The 12469-nt window shown below is 41.1% G+C and overlaps 2 pseudogenes; both read right to left on the bottom strand.

Annotated features, from left to right (window-relative positions):
* Positions 1-2468: 2468 nt before the first annotated feature.
* On the bottom strand, positions 2469-2588 carry LOC111744125 (annotated as a pseudogene).
* Positions 2589-8963: 6375 nt separating this feature from the next.
* On the bottom strand, positions 8964-9083 carry LOC111744110 (annotated as a pseudogene).
* Positions 9084-12469: the final 3386 nt, after the last annotated feature.

Below are 12469 nucleotides of genomic sequence, written 5' to 3'. Positions count from 1 at the left end.
CTTGACATAACTCAGAGTCTGTGCCTTATTCATTGTTGTGTTCGCCGGAGCTTACCCATCGCCTGGTTTATAATAGGTGCTTGTTAAACATTTGTTGATTGAATGAGTGATAAAATACAAGTAACAGGACAGATTATACATAGCATAGGACAGGCCAACACGCAACAAGGAAAGACAGTGGGGCTGAGATCCGGTCCACACAGAGCTGGCACGGAGCAGCCTTATCCAGACGTAGAGGAAGGGGTAAGCTTCTGTAATTAGTCCAGCCAGTGGGATGCCTTTTGGCGCTATGCACAAAGAATCATTCCAGCAGGCGGTCTTGCATAAGAAAAAGATATGACCTAAGTACTTTAGGCAGTAAGAGAAAAGGTTTATATCAGCTTGGGGACAGCAAAGAAAGACTTCAGCTAGGAGATGTCTCGTGAGATAAAGGCATTGCTATTCGGTTATTATATAGCCTTTACAATTTTTAATATACTATAAGGATAAGACAGAGCATTTTTAGCCAAGCCTACGTAACCTCAGACAAATCATAATAGGATTTTTTCAACTCTGGTCCAATTAGTTGAGTGGGAGTTGCTTCCAGATACTTAACTCGTGACTCAACTATATTAATAACTGGTGACAAACGAAGCTGAGCAAAGTTTTCGTGTGTTCTGATTTCGCCACAGGTATACAGATAAGGATTTACACAAAGCTTGAATTCTCTTAGCAAAAAGGAAGTGTCCCAGACCAATAAATGTTTTTTCGGGTTGCTAAATTAATATCTAAATACTATGAGGTAAATAATTAAATGCATAAATAAAATGCCACGCGGATAACCTTAAATAATAGTACAGATAATGGCAAATGCTCGACTGAATTGCTATCAGTAAGAAGAGATCAGGGATCAGCTCCACTAAATACTTTCCTTATTTGGTAAATTGAGATTCATTTCAGTCATTTGTAGGAAATGCTGAATATGATTTTGCAATAATAATTTAAACAAAATACTTGTGATAGACTAAAATGCCCTGATATTAGCATTTGTGAGATTCTCAAGCACTTAGTAAAAATTATAAGGTTTGGGGATTCGCAAAAGGAGAATTAGTGAGCCTTCACATTCATAAAGAAGTCTATTTTAAGATTTCCGGGCAAAAGCAGATAACTCACTAGAGAAGTCGTGCATTTTAATGGTTCTATCTGACCAGTGCTTCTGGCAAACAAGTAAGGCAGCTTTTCTACTCTGCTACGCTGGGTTAATTTAAACAACACCTGTTTAGAAGGGTATCTAGAGAATTCCTGCAGGTTTTGACCTGCATCTCCGCACTTAGAATTAATGCAAGTGTGTTTCTACATCATATTTATGTCTTCGTCTCAGAACCCTGTGAAGGGGAGCAAAGCGAGTTTGCCATTTTGCAGGTCACTTCCTGGAGAAAACCTTTCCTTTTATCTTTTCCTTGACTTCCCCCCACCCCCCCATTATACAATGGAAAGAACTTTGTTTTAAATCAGGTTGACTTAGATTCAAATTGTAACATTCCCCTTATTTTAACTGTGTAAGCTCTAAGATGCTCAGTTTCGCCATTTATAAAATTGGGCTAATAATAACTATTTTACAGGGCGGTTATCAGGTATATAGAAATGCATGTAAAGTATCTATTTCAGTACCAAAGTATCTATTTCAGTACCATGCATTTAATAAGTGGTAGCAGCAGAGTAGTCATCATTGTCCCTGTTGTTATTATTATAATTACACCATCAGGACTTCTAAGATACCAATTTGATTTCAGGAACCTGCAGTGGTTAGGAAAGAAATTATTCAAAATTATTCAGGAAGGCAGGGTGAATCACTAGTAAGTCAGTTGTATTTTATTCAGTGATATGAACCGAATGATGGTAAGACAGGCTTCTCTTAGCCTTTCACTCTATCAAACATTGGTATTAATAAAACAGCCAGAGGACCAGTGTAGGCGAGAATTTAGCTGAGGCCTGAAAACCCTCAATCACTCACAGAGCACTGCAGAAATGAGGTTTTCATTTGTCAGTATCTGTCAGATTTTAGCATCTTCTGTGAGCAAATGACAGCTCTCGCTATTGCCTAAAATATAAAATCTCCATAAAATGACTTCTGCCATTTTTGTTGCTGTAATTGTACCGTTGTTCATTTAGATATCATCTATATCTCTTCTGCTGAGTAGATGAAAGAAATGTCCAAATCATGCAATCAGCTGTTCACGTACATTAAGGGGTCTATCCAGTAAAACTATAAATCCCAGTTTTCTAGCCATATAACATCGGTGTTGAAACAAATTTGCATTAGGAATTAGAAACACTTTCACACTGTGGTTAATATGCTACATTATCCACCATTTCTACCTTTCTTCTTTCTCTGACAATTCTTTTTTCTTTTTAGGGGAGTTAACCCTTGGCTGACCTCACAGATTGCAAGGACTTTGCTTACAATCCCTTATTTTTTTTATTTTTTATGCCTACAAGCACCTGGTCTTCCTAGGTGGTCTCCCATCCAAGTACTAACCAGGCCTGACCCTGCTTAGCTTCCGAGACTGGACGAGATGGGGTACGTTCAGGGGGGCACGGCCGTAGACTCCCTGACAATTTGAGACTAATCTAACAACAAATAATTTGTCCCATTCTTTGAAGACATCAGATGTCTTTTTCCTCATTTAAATGATTTGATCTAAGGCAAGTGGCTTGGAAAAGCATTAAGAGTCTCGGGTTTTATAACAAATCATGTGGGTGGAGGGTTTTGTTGGGTTAGAGGGTTTTTTTGGGTTTTTTTTTTTTTTTTTTTTTTTTTTTGACAGCAAACAAATCTATTTTTTTTGAGGCAAGGCAATCCTTGGTGCCCAGAGCTAATTTGGTTTGGAACTATTTTTAAAAAGCACTAACTAAGTTTTATAACTAGTCATACCAAATGGCTTTATTGTTTTCTGTCTTTCTGCAATCCAGGGGGCCAGTTTTAAAATGTGACTCTAAACATAATGCCAAAAACTGGCCATGGACTAAACAGATCTAAAAATACCCAGATCTTTAACCGTCTGAGTTCCCCAGAAACAAAATAATTAAAGGTTTACACTTCAGTTTCCACTTAACACATTCCTCTAGGAATTTGCTGCATTTTCTGTCTATAGTTTTCACTTAAATCGAGTGAATTTAAGCTCTGGCCAGCACGGATGCTGTGAAATGCTTCCCAGCAGCCAGATTCAACCGGATTTGTCGATTCAACTGGTTTTGTTGATTCGACCACCTGCTGATGGCATGTGTTTGGCTTCAGGCCATTACTGTGGTTGTTGCCTCTCCCTATAGAATCTCAAGGCAGTCCCGTAACTTAGCATCCTTGTCCTGATACTTAGATTTGAAGAGCCTTAGCTTTGAATCTCTGATACATGCACTTAGCATGGCCTTTCCTTTCTCAGATACAGAACTCTCATTTGGATTAAGATACGAAGATTGGATTACGGGGGAGGGTTGTTTTATCCCTGAATATCCAAGCAGAGACATCACTAATGTACCACCTAGAATCAAAATATATATTTGTTCTGTTATTGAGGCAGCAGGTGTCAGGTGAAGAGCAAGGGTTTGGGAGTCAGCCTAGCCTAGACTTGAACTCTGGCAAGTCTGCTTGGCAGTGTGTGGTCTTAGACAAGTTACTTAAGCTCTCTGACAAAAATGGAGACAATAACCCCTACCTCACAGAACCGTTAGGGAGATTAAGTATGATTCTATATATACAATTCCTAACATTGTCAGGTTCATAATAAATGCTCAGGAAATTCTAGGTTCCTTCCAATTGCCTTTCCTTTTTTTAATTTTTATTATGGTGGCACTGGTTAATGAAATCCAATAAGTTTCAAGTGTACAGTTCAGCAGTATGTTCACTGCCCATAGAATTCTTTCTGTCACCACATATTTGATCCCTTTCCAATTGCCTTTAACAACAAAACAACACAAATCTGCTTTGTGTTCATTGTGCCACAGGGAGCAGTTCAGCTGATGACAAACAGAACACGCTGTCCATCTGGCTCTCCCAGTAGCTCTGTCATGGGCTGTCGTTAGCCTCCTTTTGCAGATGGGGAAACTGAGGTGTCAAAGGCCAAGCAGTTTTCCCAAAGCCTCATGAAAAGTAAATAGAGAGCCTGAGTCATCTAACTCTAGATCCAGTTCCTTTTCTTCAGTTTTATCATTTGTCATTGATTTTGTTCAATTATTTTGAGAAAACCTACTCTAGGTATTCTCCATTCTTGGCAGACTCGGTAAATAGCTCTGTGAGCAAACGACGACGTGGCTCACAGGCTGCCAGAGCCATGTCCACTCTGGCCCTGTGTTCGTCCCCATCAGTGCCGCCGAGGACCACGCTGGAGGAGGACGCGGCTGCCTTCGGTGCCGTCAGCTTCGAAAGACGGGGGTATTAGGGCCAGAGAGGACCACGAAGGGCAGGTGGTAGCCTACGGCCAAGCTTAAGACATGATGAGTTCGGTGCTGACGTTTTGAGGTTGAAGAGACAATAGGATGGCCAGCCTGTTCTGTCCCCTCCGCCCTCATTCAGAGGGTTTGCTCAGTCACACACAGTCCTTGCGGCTGTCCTGGGAGACGCAGAGCAGGGCTACCATCTGGTTGGCTGTCAGATTTGGACCCCAGACTCCCAAAACTTAATTCTCAGCTATATGGTCTCAAAAAAGCTGCCTAGTGTCTCAGTACAAAAAAAAAATTTTTTTAATCGTACTTGAAATTTCCTTGTTTCACTTGCCCATCACGATCGCACTGTGTTGGAGACGAAACGGGTGTTATCTTTATAAGGAGTGTGAGGTTCAGACAGGTTAGCCAGTAGGAAGGGCATCCGGGCAGTCTAACTCTTCATTCTGAACCCTTTGAACCTCCACCCTGCCTCCAATCAACTGTGGCTGGGGACCCAGGCTCCCTCCCTCAGAGTCTCCTGCTAAGAGACATAAAAGGACTGTAAACATTTGCTGAATGGATGGAACAAAGGGACAAAGGGACGAGGAGGAGGTGCCTGTCCCAGTTTTCTTTCTACTCATTAGCCTCTCCTGTATTGTGAATGAAACTCCCAGCAAATTCGTCTGAAATAATCGACTCATTTTTGTCCTGTCAGGCCAGTTTGTCATGTTGCCACAAGTCAAAGCAGGAACTGATCCAGGTCAAAGGACCCAGAACACTCCTGAGGAAGAAACTGCTTGATGGGGACGGTGGCATGAAACAATCTCAAAGAACAAAGGAAAAGCCACACATTTAAAAGCCACACAATTAATGTCACCCGTCTTCGCTCGGCGGGCACTTGCCGTTTCTCTCTGCTGCTGACCTATGAAAATTTGTAAATGTGATTTTAGAGCGTGAATGTAAGGAAATCATTTGGTCAGCTCAAAAGTCAGACTCATCATATTTTAAAAGCTGGAACATGAAAGCATTTAAAGAAGGTGAAATTATGAGGCCTCAGAAGGCAAGAGAGAAAAAGACGGAGAGACAGAGACCAAACTGACTGAAGGCATGCTGGAATGGTGACAAGTGAGTGACGTGGCTTGTCTGCCCAATCTCAGACGACAAAACACCCCTCAGATCAAATAGAATTCTCCTTCCTTAAGATTCCTTTGACTAGTTCACGTTATTGTTGTTTACAGCTGATTAATTGATCAGATGGACCAGATCCGCCTTTGTCAAAACGTTCTCGATTACTTAGATAAGCGACAGGCTGGTTCTCCGCATTGGATGCTGGTTGCTCAAGCACTTGTTTATAATTATTGCAGTGTGTCAAGGCCTTTTAAAATCAGATCTTCCTATTATCTGATCGCACTTCCGTTCCAGATTTTAATCTAAATTCAGGAACACCAAGATGCAAAACCTTTGAAAGGAAAGTTAAAGATATCTACAAAATATCAGGGGGAGAAGCGTGTGGAACGTTTGACGCCTTGGTTTGAGTTCTAAGAAATGTTCCTGTCTTTCTGGTCTTAACTGAAGGAGATACTGATCTGCATATTCATCCCCACATAGTGCTAAGTGTGGGGGATCATGCTACTTCACACGCTTCTCCTAAACCTCAAGTCAACACAGTATGCATTTGTGGAAGAATAAAGGCCTCAAGTGTCCAAGACCTATCAGATGCAGCAGAGAAGTCTAAAACAAAGAGGTGAGGGACTAATTACTAAGGAACGCAAAGAAAAAAATTAATATATAATCTTTTTTTTTTTTTTTTTGATTTGGGCAGCAGTAATCTGTGCTTGCGAGAAATCTTAAATTAACACTTTTTAACCCGTGTGAGCACCTCCAGTAGACATTTTGGACATTTGTGGGGATTGTTTTACTATCTCGATAGTTAGAGGATCCTAAAGACACTCCGTGGGTGAAGGCCAGAGATGGCAAATGTCCTGCAAGGAGCTGGCTGGGGCCACAGTGCAAGGAACTAGTCCTCATCCTATATGCTTTGTCGAGGGTCTCGCCCAGCATCCAAGTAGGTAAACCCCTATTAATAATTGTCTAAATCCTATGTCTATGTTTTAGATTTAAACTCAGTTTACATACTATTTTAATGTGTTTTGGAGATTCGCAGGGTTGCCGCTATGGGATGAATCAAGAGAACATTTTGCACTATTTTGTTCCAAACTTTACCAAGAGTTGTTCACTGTTTTCAAAAATCACGTTACTAATACCACTGATTCAATCTGAGACATCGGTAAGCCATCTCTGCATGCCTAGCTGTCTGCATCGCCATGACTCGCTCACTTCTGACCCCTTCAGCATGCTTTCTCCTATAGAAGGGCCAAAACATTCGCTTACTGAAATACATATCATTTGCACTATAAATCACTATTATTTCATTTCCTCTTCATATCACCGTGGAAATTATGTATAGGTAGGTTACAGCATCTATAAAAATGGAGTGTTGCAGATTATTTTTTATAAAAAGTTTTGATTTTTTATCTCTATCATTTTTTCTACATGTATTACTTGGCATTACAGAGTTAGGAAATTATCGGTAGATGCTGATATTAGTGGCTGAAAATTTGATGAGAAACAGTCAGAAAGCATAGCCTCACAAATTGTTTACTAATTGCAAAGAGAAAAATAGTACTTTACAGTGGAGAAGATTGGCAAGCATTACCTTAATCAAGTGATCATTGTTCATAAAATTATGTACATACATTTCTACATATGTATATATGTGTATGTGTGTGTATATGTATATCGGGGCAAAATAAAAATGGAATTAAAAGTTAAAAAAAAACTAAAGTAACAATTTTTAAATCATCTATTTCATCTGTAAATCTTTTGGGGATTCATGTTATACAAACAGCTACTTAATTTTCCATTTCATCAGTATAAACAGACTCAGAAATATCTAAGAAGATGTAACAAGGGAGAAGGTGATATTTTGAAAGTAAGAAAGAACCGTACAAACTGATAGGAGTCTATTTTTTCTTAAATGTGGGTGTGAACATATATTAATGTATATCCCTTTATCTTGGTTTGCAAAACTTATGAATTCAGTGAGAGATCTGAACATAAGTGAATCTGATAGAATGTTCATACCAAGCAAACAATCAAAACCAAACTCAAACACCTCACTCTGACCCCGTTCGAGCCAACGGCGTGGATTCTCTCAGTATTCTTAGCTTTTACGTCCAGTCCCAAAGAACACTCTGTAGGAGTTTCTCTGAGAAGCCATGCGAGACCATGTTCTGTCCCCATTGTCATATGCTCCCAAATATAAAATGTTAAGTAAATGATTAACCCGCCAAAGAATTTTTTTAGAAAGGTAGGCCAACTAATGACTTCACAGATTTCGATCTTTCACGAGAAGCCAGAACTTGCCCATGTTCTGAAAAGATGGGGTACGGGGTGCGGGGAGGGGGGGTGGTTCCTTTTCCACGAGGACAGGCCCACGGCCCAGCCCCATCCATCCCAGCTCGGAGTCTAGGCTCCCGGCGCAGCCCAGGAGACGAGAAAGGGGTTTCTCCTTCACGAACAGCTGTCTTCTCGCTGGCAAACAGGCCAGTGCCAGAAATTCTACCCGGATGGGGAAGGGAAGACAGGACAGGACACAGAAGAGGAGGGGGCTCAGGAAGAAAATAGAATCCCTAGAAAAAGTGAAAGATCGGGTCAAAATGGGTACCACTGGAAACCATTTCACAAAAAGTACATAGTTTTCAAAGCACCGAGAGCTTCCTAAAGCTCTGAAAAGACCGAGCCAGCATGGCGGTGTTCTCCCTCAGCACTGAGGCCTCTCGCTCGCCCAGCTGTAGAAAAGAGGCGGCGCCTCCCACTCAGAAGTCACAAAAGTGTGCGCGCTTGTGAGCGTGCCGCTGCTGGTTGGGTTTAATTTCTTTGTACTAAACAGAAACCGTTCTGGAAGGTTACTACCAAGGCCACAGACTCCCTGCCGGCACGCTTCCCAGGGCTCCTGTCATGTTGTGCTTTCGTTTCACGTGTTTATTTCTATCTGTCTGTCACACTTTCTTCTCCCTTTCTCCAGAACAGCTGATATGCCATTCCCGAGTTCCCGAACTAAATCTTATTCTATCCTGCATCGATCGGGGGAAAAAAACACAAATGTCATTTGGGGTCATCTTCTCAAGGTTGAGAAGCCTGAGCCACCCACCTGCTCCTGCTCATCAAAACTAAATCTGCCAAGTGCTGAGTTGCTTGAAAATGTCCTGTTAAGTCATTTAAAGATGCAGCTCTTTGTATGTCTAGCAAATCATAACCTTAATTTGAGACATACAGCTTGCCACAACCACAGAACTTTTCTTTATTAGAGTGCGAAATAAGCTCCCATCTGAAAATGTTATTATTCATACTTCATATTCCTTATTTCCTTACCTAAAAGAACATTCTTTCACATAACCAACCATATACTCTTGCTTAAAGGATTTTTTTTTTTTGAGGAATAACTGACGTAACAGTATATTAATTTCAGGCATACGATGATTCTCTCTCTATATATTTTTTAATGCCTACAGCACCTGGTATTCCCAGGTTGGTCTCCCATCCAAGTACTAACGAAGCCCTACCCTGCTTAGCTTCAGAGATCAGAAGTGATCAGGCGCGTTCAGGGTGGCGTGGCCATAGACTAATATTTGTATACAATTGCAATGATCACTACAATAAGTCCAGCTAACATCTATCACCAACATAATCACAAAATGTTTTTCTCGTGATGAGAACTTTCAAGACCCACTTTCTTAGCTACTTGAATATGCAAAACATTATTATTAACTATAGTCACCATTCTATATATTACGTCCCCATGACTTATCCATTTTGTAATTGGAAATTTGTACTTTTTGACCCCCTTCTCCCATTTTGTATATTGATTTGTATCTTGTAACTTTACTGTATTAGTCCTAACAGTATTTTGATGGAGTCTTTAGAGTTTCCTGTATATAATATCATTTCATCTGCAAACAGCGAGTTTTACTTCTTCTTTTCCAATTCGGATACCTTTTCTTCTTATTGCCCAATTGCTCCGGCTAGGACTTCTAATATTATATTAAATAAAAGGGCATCCTTGTCTTGTTCCTGACTCTAGAGGAACTTTTAGTTTTACAACACTGAATATGTTAGCTGTGGGATTGTCATATATGGCCTTTATTATGCTGAGGTACGTTCTCTCTATACCCACTGTTTTTTGAATCATAAATGGATGCCAAATTTTGTCAAATGCTTTTTGTGCATTTATTGACTCATGATTTTTAGCCCTCATTTTATGAATGTGGTATATATCGTGTTGAATGATTTGCAGATGTCGAACCATCCTCAAACCTCTGAAATAAATCCTACTCGATCGTGGTGTATAATCCTTTTAATGTATCGCTGAATTCGGTTTGCTGATATTTTGAGGATTTTTGCATCTTTGTTCACCATGATATTGGCCCGTAACTTTCTTTTCTTGTGGTATCCTTGCCAGAATCAATATCAGGGTGCTGCTGGGCTCATAAAGTGCATGCGGAAGTGTTTCCCACTTTATTTTTCGGAAGAGTTTGAGAAGGATTCGTATTAACTGTTCTTTGAGTTTTGGTAGAGTTCACCAATGAAGCGAGCCATCTGGTCCTGAACTTCTGTTTGTTGGGAGGTTTTTGATTACCGATTCAATCTCCTGACTCCCAATCATCAGTCTGTTCGCATTTTGTTTCTTCACGATTCAGTCTTTGTGGGTTGTATATTTCTAGGAATTTATTCATTCCTTCTAGATTGTCAAATTTGTTGGTGTATGATTGTGCATAGTAGTTTCTTATGACCCTTTGTATTTCTATGATACGTCTCCTCTTTCATTTCTAATTTTATTTGCGTGCTATTTTTTCCTTGGTGAGTTTAGCTAAAGGTTTGTCTATTTGCATATCTTTTCAAAGAACTGCCTTTTAGTTTCATTAATTTTTTCTATTGTTTTCAGTCTCTTTTATTTCTGCTCTGATCTTTGTATGATCTTTTATAAAGGATATTTTAAAGTTACTTTTAAAAGTTTTTAAAGATCACTCGCATCTACAGTGCTTTATAACAGGTTTCTATCCTTCCTTCCTCAGTGAGCGGCTGGAATTACCAGAATTAGCATTTTAATAATTTCAGGTCCTAGAACTAACCTCTATACCACATCACTGACACGATCATCCATTTTACTCTTTCATTGAGAGCGGATTTGCCAGTGTCTTCTCTGGGCATCTGCATGTAAACATTTGCATTAAAAATCCACATCCCTGCCTGCCAAATAATCTAGAGCACTAGATCAGTGTTACGCTACAACCTGGCTCTAAATAAATGCCATTGCAAATTATGCTTTTACCAGACTGTGGTTGCTAAAGTTTTTTTTATCACGTTCTTCAAAATGAATTCCAAAGAATAATTTTATGAGTTTAACATTATTTACAAAGTTTTTCTTGTGTTTCTGGGGATTGCTGTGCACTTCGGCGAGTATCAGTCGGTCAGGTGAGCTCAGTTTGGTGAGTTTCTGCAAAGGCAGAAGCTGTGCAGGTGTCCTCCTGATGGTGGCCCTTTGTTGTGCACACGTAGTGTCTCAGCCTAACGAGGAGAGGCACAGCCTCCCACTGTGCATCCCCTTGATTCAAACTAGATGGATAAGTCCATTTCTTTCGGTGTCAACCTCTTCATGAGAAATTAGGGATTCACTACACGATCCCTTAATCTAAACCTATGGGTCTAGATCTTGCATCTCTGACTACGACCCTGACTGCACAAGGCCACCTTGTTAACAGTCAACCTGGCTCCCTCTCTCCGAGGCCTCACCGCTCCCAGCGGTCTCTCGCAACCCACCTCATAGAAGTTTCTTGTCACCTCCATGAGGCAGGCAGCATTGGCGATTGGATCCTCATTTTGCTAATATGGACCCTGAGCCTGAGTGTGACTTGCCCAAGGTGTCACAGCCAATGATAAGCAGGACCTTGTCACAAACCCCAACCCAGGTTTTACATTCCTAGTCTGGTGCCCATTCTACTACACAGGAATGTTCTTTGTAAAGTTTCAATCAACCACCATAAAATCGATTGTACAGGAACTTCTCATCCTCTACTACGCACTTGCATCAGATTAATCTAAACAGTATGACATGCAAGTATCATCGCTCCAAGACTTCTGTGCTGGATAGTTCATATTATCTCCCTCAGGAAATTGGACAGCCCGGAACTAACATTTTTGTGGATGGCAAACACTGTAACCCCAAGGCTCTGTGAAGAGCAGTTTGCTGGCTCGAAGCTTCCCCCCTCCAGGAGAAAGTCTTGGTGAAACAAGGGCATGATCTTAAATAAGATACACCAGAGGGGTGCAGTCCAGGGAAGAGGTACCAGGTCCCCGGGAACTTCCCTCTGGGAGGATCGGAGAAGTTGTGTTAGTTTCCTGAGGCTGCAGTAAAAAAAAAAAAAAAAAAAAATTAGCACCACCTCAGTGGCTTAAAATCGCAGGAATTTATTCTCAGTTCTGAAGGCCAAAATTGGTGTCAGCAGGGCCATGCTCCCTCTGACGTCGCTAGAGGGGACCCTTCCTCACCTCTCCCAGCTCCTGACGGCTCCTGACGTGCCCTGGTTTGTGGCGGTGTAACTCTACTCTCTGCCTCTGCCTTCACGTCGCCTTTGCCCTGCTGCTGTGTCCTCCCCTCTCCTCGTAAGGACGCTAGTTGTTGTATTTAGGGCCCGCCCCAAATCCGGGATGATTTCATTCCGATATTAATTAAATCTGTAAAGACTCTAAGATTTTGACATCAGCAATAGAGAGAAGAAGCCGTCCTGAGAGGATTCAGAAATGAAGAAGTGGAAACAAGCAAGTCCCGGACGCCCCGAGGAGAGACGTCTCTGAGGGGCGCTGTGAAAAAGCTGGAAGGATGAGGTATCGGTCTGCGCAGGCCGCCATGACAAAATGCAGCAGACCAGTGGCTTCGACAATAGTTATTTTCTCACAGGCTATAAGTCCAAGATCAAGGTGCCATGAGGATTGCTTTCTGCTGAGAACTGTC

Source organism: Pteropus vampyrus, unplaced genomic scaffold (genome assembly GCF_000151845.1).
Source record: "Pteropus vampyrus isolate Shadow unplaced genomic scaffold, Pvam_2.0 Scaffold127, whole genome shotgun sequence".
Taxonomy (NCBI): Eukaryota; Metazoa; Chordata; class Mammalia; order Chiroptera; family Pteropodidae; genus Pteropus; species Pteropus vampyrus.
This window is presented reverse-complemented; position numbering and strand designations above follow the sequence as displayed.